The sequence below is a fragment of the Lampris incognitus genome, chromosome 3 (assembly GCF_029633865.1).
Source record: "Lampris incognitus isolate fLamInc1 chromosome 3, fLamInc1.hap2, whole genome shotgun sequence".
NCBI classification, from domain to species: Eukaryota; Metazoa; Chordata; class Actinopteri; order Lampriformes; family Lampridae; genus Lampris; species Lampris incognitus.
In genome coordinates, this window is record NC_079213.1 from 10,327,480 (window position 1) to 10,336,046 (window position 8,567).

Consider the following 8,567-nt stretch of genomic DNA (forward strand, 5'->3'; position numbering starts at 1 on the left):
AGGAGGAGGCCAAGCAGTGTCCAGACGCCACCGGAACAGTGCAAGACTGGAGCCCCGCGACCAGCATCACCATGGAGACCTGACAGGAGGACAGACTACACATGCACACAGAGGAGACTCACATCACACCCTTCACACACATGGGAGAAGAGACAAGAAAAGACATGAGTCACACGTCGGATGGAGAGAAGGGCGCGACAGGATAACAAAAGGACACAACAGGATAACAAAGCCATATGGATTTAAGTTAGTGGTGGTCTGAGCGTTGGACCAGGTCTGGTGCTGGTAACCAGACGTAGTGGGTTGCAGTCCCACTGAGAAATTAAAGGGTTGGGGCAGACCCAGTCGATGAATTGGGGGGGGGGGGGTCGACGAACTTGGAGATCGGTGGGTTTCAGTCCCACTGGTCGATTGCTTATCCAGCATACACAGCACAATCAGCCAACACAAACCAACCCTATTAGAGTTCATTTCAATACTCTTAACGTGTCCGGAGGGGTCCACTCCCGACAGAGGGACTTTAACACTTTCTATAGTGTTGGCATTTTCACGCTATAATGGAGTTAATATCAACTCTTTGTGCAGTGGAACTGTAACACGACTAAAGACTAACCAGTGTTAGGTTTTCCCAGAGCAGTTCAGTAACTCTCAGTGTGTGATTTGCATACTATAGAGTTGCCTCATCAACACTAGAAAGTGTAAATATACTACTTTACAAGTAAAATATCAAATTAAATTGTTAACAATATCAATTATGGGGCGTTCGGGTGGCGTGGCGGTCTATTCCATTGCCTACCAACGTGGGGATCGTCGGTTCGAATCCCCGTGTTACCTCCGGCTTGGTCGGGCGTCCCTACACAGTTGGCCGGGTGTGCGGGTGGGAAGCCGGATATGGGTATGTGGCCTGGTTGCTGCACTAGCGTCTCTTCTAGTTGGTCCGGGCGCCCGTTTGGGGGGGGAGGGGGAACTGGCGTGATTCTCCCACGCACTACGTCCCCCTGGTGAAACTCCTCACTGTCAGGTGAAAAGAAGCGGCTGGCGACTCCACCTGTATCGGAGGAGGCGTGTGGTAGTCTCCAGCCCTCCCTGGATCAGCAGAGGAGGTGTGGAGCAGCGACCAGGACGGCTCAGAAGAGTGGGGTAACTGGCCAGGTACAATTGGGGAGAAAAAGGGTGGAAAAAAATCCCCCCCCCAAAATAAATAAATAAATAAATAGATAGATACATAAAATTTAAGAATGAAGCACAAGTTAATTGCTTTACATGTTTTTTATTTCAAATGCTATGGGGCACTAGCACTTGCAAACTAATCACTGTATTCACAGAGTCGTTACGATTGCATGTCCAACTCCAGTGACAACAACATTAAAATGCAAAACTATTTCCCTAAATAACTGCAAACCTTACTGAAGGAACGTCTCAAAATGAAAGACTCGAGTAGTCTGTCGTGGAACTTTAATGTGTTTCTATGTATTGAATCTATTTCTGCACATTTCCTCCGAGCTCCACTTTAGCATTTCCTGTAAAAGGGCATTGAATGACTATCTGTAAAGACAGCCCGGACACGAGCCAGAGTCACGATGGCCCTCTCAGGAAAGACACGGCTTGCCACGTGACTGCGAGGAGGAAAGAAACACGGTTGGGGGAAGTTTCCCGCCTGAAAAGAATAAAGGCGCTAGCGTCAAGATTAAGAAAACGCCACGCTATCACAGTGACACCGAGAATGTTTTTATGGGAAGAACTTAAATAACTCCTCTGTAGTGATCCTTTCCACCGCTGAGGAATTGACCTACGGTAAAATAAATTCTCAGAGTCAGCACTTGTAGAGTGGAAACTTCAGTTTCCTTGAGTCTTGCAGTTGCGGGCGAGGAAGACCAGTGTGGACCAGCGTAGCTGCAGCGGTTCGGCTGGACTGGCTCGCCAAATGTAAGGAAGAACTTCTTTTTATACGATGAGCAGCAATGCACACAGGATGTAGTTTAAATCCACTGGGCTGTATCAAGTCCATTCACAATAGCATGATAGACTTGCTGGCTCCAAGGTGAAAACAGTATGAAGGAATTAGCATTGAATACCCGGGCTAGTGTTCTTTGCATAAACAGAAGTAGTTAGCATATAGAAAGGACGATGTGTCTCACAGGGTGGGACACACGCCGGTGTTCTTTGCATATAGAAAGGGCGATGTGTATCACAGGGTGAGAAAGGAAAAATCCTCCAGGGAGTAATTATAAAGTGACGGATAACTCATTTTTTAAGGGGGGGGGTGTTTGGAATTTCCCCCCCCCCTTTTCTCCCCAGTTGTACCCGCCCAATGACCCCACTCTTCCGAGCCATCCCAGTCGCTGCTCCACCCGCTCTGCTGATCCGGGGAGGGCTGCGGACTACCACATGCCTCCCCCGATAGCTAACCGAGGGCTGACCTTTTTCCATAGGGGGAAACAGATCTCGACGGGGAAACAGGGTTCGATACGACACCGGTACGTTGCAAGCCGCTTCCAGTCTCGTTGCAAATCATTGACCTGAACTAGCCAGAGATAGATACAAGAAAGTTGATATTTCTGTTGAAGATGACATTCTCACAAGTGCTTTTAACATTACACCTCCTATTTATGCAAATTAGCAGTAAACGGTATTTTCACAAAGAATGATAATAATAATAATAATAATACGGTCACTGAAAACAATGATGTCACCATCCTCTGGGACATGCCCATCCACACTGACAGAGAGATAAAAGCCAACAAGCCCGACATCGTTATCAGGGACAGGAAGCAGAGGAGGTGCATGCTCATCGACATGGCAACACCGTCCGGATAAAAAACACTTCAGTGAAAGTCACAGAGAAGCTGACCAAGTACAAAGACCTGGAGATTGAAATCAACAGGATGTGGGGAATGAAAACCGAAACAACACCAGTGGTCATCGGAGCTCTAGGACTCATGAAGAAGGGAATGGAAAAGTTCACCAACCGTATCCCAGGAAACATCAACATCAGTGCAGTCCAGAAGATCGCCCTACTCAGAACAGCCCACATATCACGACGAGTACTGTCAATCAAGTGACATCTGCCCATAGTGCCTCAGGTCCATAGTTTGGACACGGCTCTACAGGATGTAAAACAGGAAACGTGAAAGAAATAATAATAATAATAATAATAATAATAATAGTAATAATAGTAATAATAGTAATAATAGTAGTAGAGCCACTGCTCCTTCGCATCAAAAGGAGCCAGTTGAGGTGATTCGGGCATCTGATTAGGATGCCTCCTGGGCGCCTTCCTTTGGAGGTTTACCGGGCACGGCCAACCAGGGGGAGAACCCGGGGTAGACCCAGAACTCGCTGGAGGGACTACATGTCCAATCTGGCCTGGGAACGCCTTGGAATCCCGCCCCCAGGAGGAGCTGGAGGGCGTTGCTGGGGAAAGGGACGCCTGGAGTGCCCTACTGAGCTTGCTGCCACCACGACCCGACCCCGGAGAAGCAGCTGATGATGAGATGAGATGACAATAATAATAATGAGAATAATAATAATCATCATCATCATAATTGCAGCAGTAACGACACCAGCACATTAAACAACTTTTACTGGCGCAATGGGAAAATAAAACCTGGACGTTTTGGCCCTCGGCTTGGCATGCATGACATAATTTGGCCCTTGGGGGAAAGTAATTGGGGAACCCTGCTCTAATTCTAATGCCCTTGGTTCGGGCTAACCGCTAAAAGAGCTTTTGCACCGGTGTTTAAATTAAGTGTCAGAATGCTGGAGCTCTTCAGTGTGACACTGTCAGAGTTGATTTCAAGAAAACAGTCACAACACTCCATGTTGACCCCCACTGTTTCACGACACGGTGTGAAATCCAGCAGATTAGACGACATGCAGAGTTGGATCAACCCCAAGAAGAGCTGGGCTGATCCTCTGTTTGCGAGCTTGTTCTATTGGGTTTTGGTCCGTTCTCGTTGCAGCTTGCTGTGGCGGCGTGGTGGTGACCCCTGCTCCTCGCCCAGCAGAGCGGGGCAGTGGTGTGTTAAAGCGCAGTGCCAGGCATCCTTCCTCTGTATTTATTGACCAGCGGAAGGCAGCTGAACAAGGATGAACACAAGGGAGCGTTAGCGGAGGTAGAGGAGAGCAAGAGAGTTGAATGAGAGGGTATGAAGGTGATGGAAAGAATAGAAAAAGACTAGAAGTGTATATAGAGGGAGGGAAGGTTTTACAGGATTTACAGAAAGTAGAAAAACGTGTCCTTGTAAAGTGAAGAACAAGTTCCAGGAAGTGTACGGAAGTACAACCGCATGTAAGAAGACGGTGACAAACAAGAAAAAATACAAAGGCCACTCTTTTCCTTCGATTCTGAGTTCAGCCTATCCGGATAGTTTGTGCATTATTTGTGAATGCCGGCTCGTAACTTGTCTCCTGATGGAGCAACACCGGAACCGGAGACTGGGGCTCCAACGTGTTCCTCCACAATTAGGTGAGAGAAGTAGGACGGCAGGACGGTTTCCTGACTTTTCTCTTGCGGTGACCACAGCCAGAGGCTGCTCCAATTTCAACAAAGACAATAAGGGATCCTTTTAAAAAAACAAGACTAGGTTAAAACCTAGTGTATGGCTGGACCGAGACTACATTTATAAAACGGCTGTTTCTGCACGACTGTGGTTAAAAGTGACTGTTTTGGCATCGGTTGCGTGAATGGCCGATGACGTATTAGAAAACAATTTGCGTCAATTCATTTTGAAAGAGCGACAACCGATGGGGGAAATTCCAACTCAGCCGTCCGACCAATGGTGAAACACTATCACTCATCATCCTCCTCATCGTCATCATCATCGGCGGTCACTCGGGGTTGAGCATGACCATCTGGGAGGACGCCTGTGCGTGACAGCTTTTTACATGGAGTGGCTGATGCTCCTGCAGCCACCGCACGGTTCTTAGCAGGGGGTGGCCAGAGTCCAATGGCATGGAGAAAAGGTGATTGGGGACCACCCTCTGTTGCAGCCTCATCCACCTTCACTGCCGTTGTGACCTGGAGACATCTTCCACCAGTTCCGCCGTTCAGGTCTTTGTTGGAACCTGCTCCGTCTGGAACCTCCTCTTTGACCTATCCACCTTGGGTGACCCTACAGGGAGCCAAGCTCCAGACAGCATAGCTCTTGGGATCATTAGTGGGATCATTAGATCATTAGGTGGTCATTAGATCACCTAAGCTTCTCCACCACGGCAAGGTGGCGATCCAGGAGAAGTCATCCCTCACTCAGTCACTCACTCACTCATGGACCACCACATGCGAAGGGGCTGGCCCCGCTGTTGAGATCCCGCCAAAAACTAGTTTTAATGTCCCTGTCTAATGGTTTGTGGCTAGAGGTTGTTGTGCAGTTATTTCAGGAGATTAATGCCATCCATGTTTGAACTGTGTTGTTCATCGGGACGGGTAATAGAGTAAAAGAGAAAAAAAAAAGAAGAATGGAAAGAAATTGGCCAAGAATAAACAAACAAAAGAAAAGATAATGGGAATCTAGATGTTCATGCCATAGTGACTGTCAAAAGTAATCTGCCGTAAATGAAAAGAAAATGGGGGAAATGGTAATTTACAAAGGGTTACTGAGATCTAAGATGCCCCGTGTGGCTAAAAAGCGATATAAGAAAGAAAAAAAAACAAAATTAATGATGTTTTTAGCTGTTGAGAGGGAGGGAGTGAGTGAGAGGGAGGGAGAGGGAGGGGGGGGGACAATTGGGAGGCTGACAGAGCAAGGGTAGGATGTTTTGACTGGTCCAGCGGTTGAAGTGGTCAAAACTGGTGGGAAAAGACGGGCGTGGAAGTTTTCCTTGGGCAAAGTTGGTTGATCAAGCTGGGTACGCTGAATGCTAAACTGTCAAGTTAAATTAACTGAAAACAAGCTGCCACCCTGAGACAACAAATCAGTGGTGTTAAAGAGAACGGTGTAAATATTTACACCATGTCGTCAATAAGAAAAAAAGTGAAAAGAGCCACTGAAAATAAAACCAGGCCTGATGAAACACTGCAAACTGCAGTAAATTATATAAAGAAAGAAAAAATGAAAGAATATAAATTCATCCATTATCCAAGCCACTTATCCTACTCAGGGCCGCGGGGATGCTGCAGCCTATCCCAGCAGTCATTGGGCCGCAGGCGTGGAGACACCCTGGACAGGCCGCCAGTCCATCACGTTCACACCTAGGGACAATTTAGTACGGCCGATCCACCTGACCTGCATGTCTTTGGACTATGGGAGGAAACCGGAGCCCCCAGAAGAAACCCACACAGACACGGGGAGAACATGCAAACTCCACACAGAGGACGACCCAGGATGACCCCCAAGGTTGGACTACCCGGGGTTCGAACCCAGGACCTTCTTGCTGTGAGGTGACCGCGCTAACCACTGTGCCACTGTGCCACCAAGAATATAAATAAAAATTGAAAATATAGCCAGTGTTGGTAGCAGGACAAGTGTCCATCTCAACCCACAGTATCATGTTTGGAGTTAGCAGTAGCTCACAACATACTGTACCAATGTGGAACCTCCCAGAAGCCGTCGTCCTCAGATCGTTTAGCAAGGCTCTGGAGGTCTGAGATTCACGGCGCAACGCATGAAAATCAAATTAAATCTTAAAATCAAATTAAATCTTAATGAGGCATTGTAAGGATAGTATACACAATGGATAGCAGGTTTTGCGCCCGCTAAACTATATCCAAATCCACGATTTTTTTGCAAATATTCAACCTCTGACATTAATAGCAGAGCATGGTATTGAAGAAATGAAAACTGGCTCTAGGGTCTATATCCGAATCCATCAGCAGCGGTTTGTACTGTTGAGAATCTGTGATATTCACGCATTAGTTTAGCATGCATGCCAACACTGGTCACCGCTCAGAGATAACGAGGTATACACATTACTACAATTACACAAACTCACTGTGATCTGAAGTGATGTAGGCTCCTGTACCTCGTAACCCTGGTGCAGAATACTAAGGACCCCACGATTGTACAGATGTTCTTTGGCTCTTTGCAAAAGCTTGTCTTGATTTATCGGAACGTCCACATCTGAGTGTTGAACTCAGTTGTCTATATAAATTGCTCTACTTACAGACGGGAAGACTGTGTAGTTCATACGCTCCACTGATTTATAATGATGTTCTTGTCAGAGTGCTTCTGCTCTTGTCGTACTCCTGCGTAGCTGAAGTTTCTGCACTGTCAAAATCCCTTTGCCTTGCCAAGGACAAGACAGTGCACTGTTTTGCAGACTCAAGGTGTGACTAGCTGTCCACAGTCCACCTAGATTCTGCCTATTGCCTCAACAAATGGCAGTTGTCCAAATATAAGTTTAAGCTAATTCTGTATTGAAGGGCAATGCTATAGCTAACCATGCAGCCAAAGTAATGGTAAGATGTGCCAAGTGTATGTAGGACTCAATGTTTCTATTATTTCTTTCTGTTTCTATTATTTTCTTATTTTAAACCTCGACCAGTCCCATGAACTCTTCATTGATGTAGAGTTATAAAAAGCCACCCTGATCCCATGCTCCACCCCCACTGCCGATCCGGGGAGGGCTGCAGACTACCACATGGCCTCCTCCGATACATGTGGAGTCGCCAGCCGCTTCTTTTCACCTGCAGTGAGGAGTTTTGCCTGGAGGACGTAGCGCGTGGGAGGAGCACGCTACCCCCATGTTCTGCCCCTATGACCTGCCTGAACAGGGTCAGCAACAGCCACTTTATTTATTAATAAAGAAAATATTGTTTTATTATTATTATATGTCCCTTTAAATAAATAATCTGGAATTTTGCCCCCCTGAATAAGTCGTGATGTTAGTGAGCATTAGTACATATTGGGATGACCAATGTGCAGATTACAGTTACCTGTCAAGACTCCATCCATCCATGCATCATCCATCCATCCATCCATCCATCATCCAACCAACCGCTTATCCTGCTGTCAGGGTTGCAGGGATGCTGGAGCCTATCCCCCAGCAGTCATTGGGCGGCAGGCGGGGAGACACCCTGGACAGACCACCAGACCATCACACAGCCCCCCCCCCCCAACACACACACACATTACCTAGTCATGAGTATGTAGGTTCCTGAAAACCTGCCCCCCCCCCCCCCGAGGCTGTGAAGACCTGGAATAGTGTTTGCATCAGCCTGACTGAGCTCCCTGTCCCCTGGACAAGAGGTCACATGTAGCCGCCCTTTATGGATGATGATTATAACTGATCAATCATGATTGATTGATTGAATGATACTTCTCAGATTACCTGGCCCAAACCCTCCCTAACCGAGGGTTTTGATTTCTTGAATAATCGACATAACCGCAGAGCTGACAGCTTAATTTGAGATTTTATCGCTTGACCTAATAAAGCTTTAATAGATCCCCTTTGGATTTAACGCTCATTATAGGTGTCTGACGAATAACGTTTTACGGTCACTGTAACTGGTCTTTTCATTTTTAATATACATATCCATCCATCATCTATCCATCCATCCATCCATCCATCCATCCATCCATCCATCCATTATCCGAGCCGCGTATCCTGCTCTCAGGGTCGCGGGGATG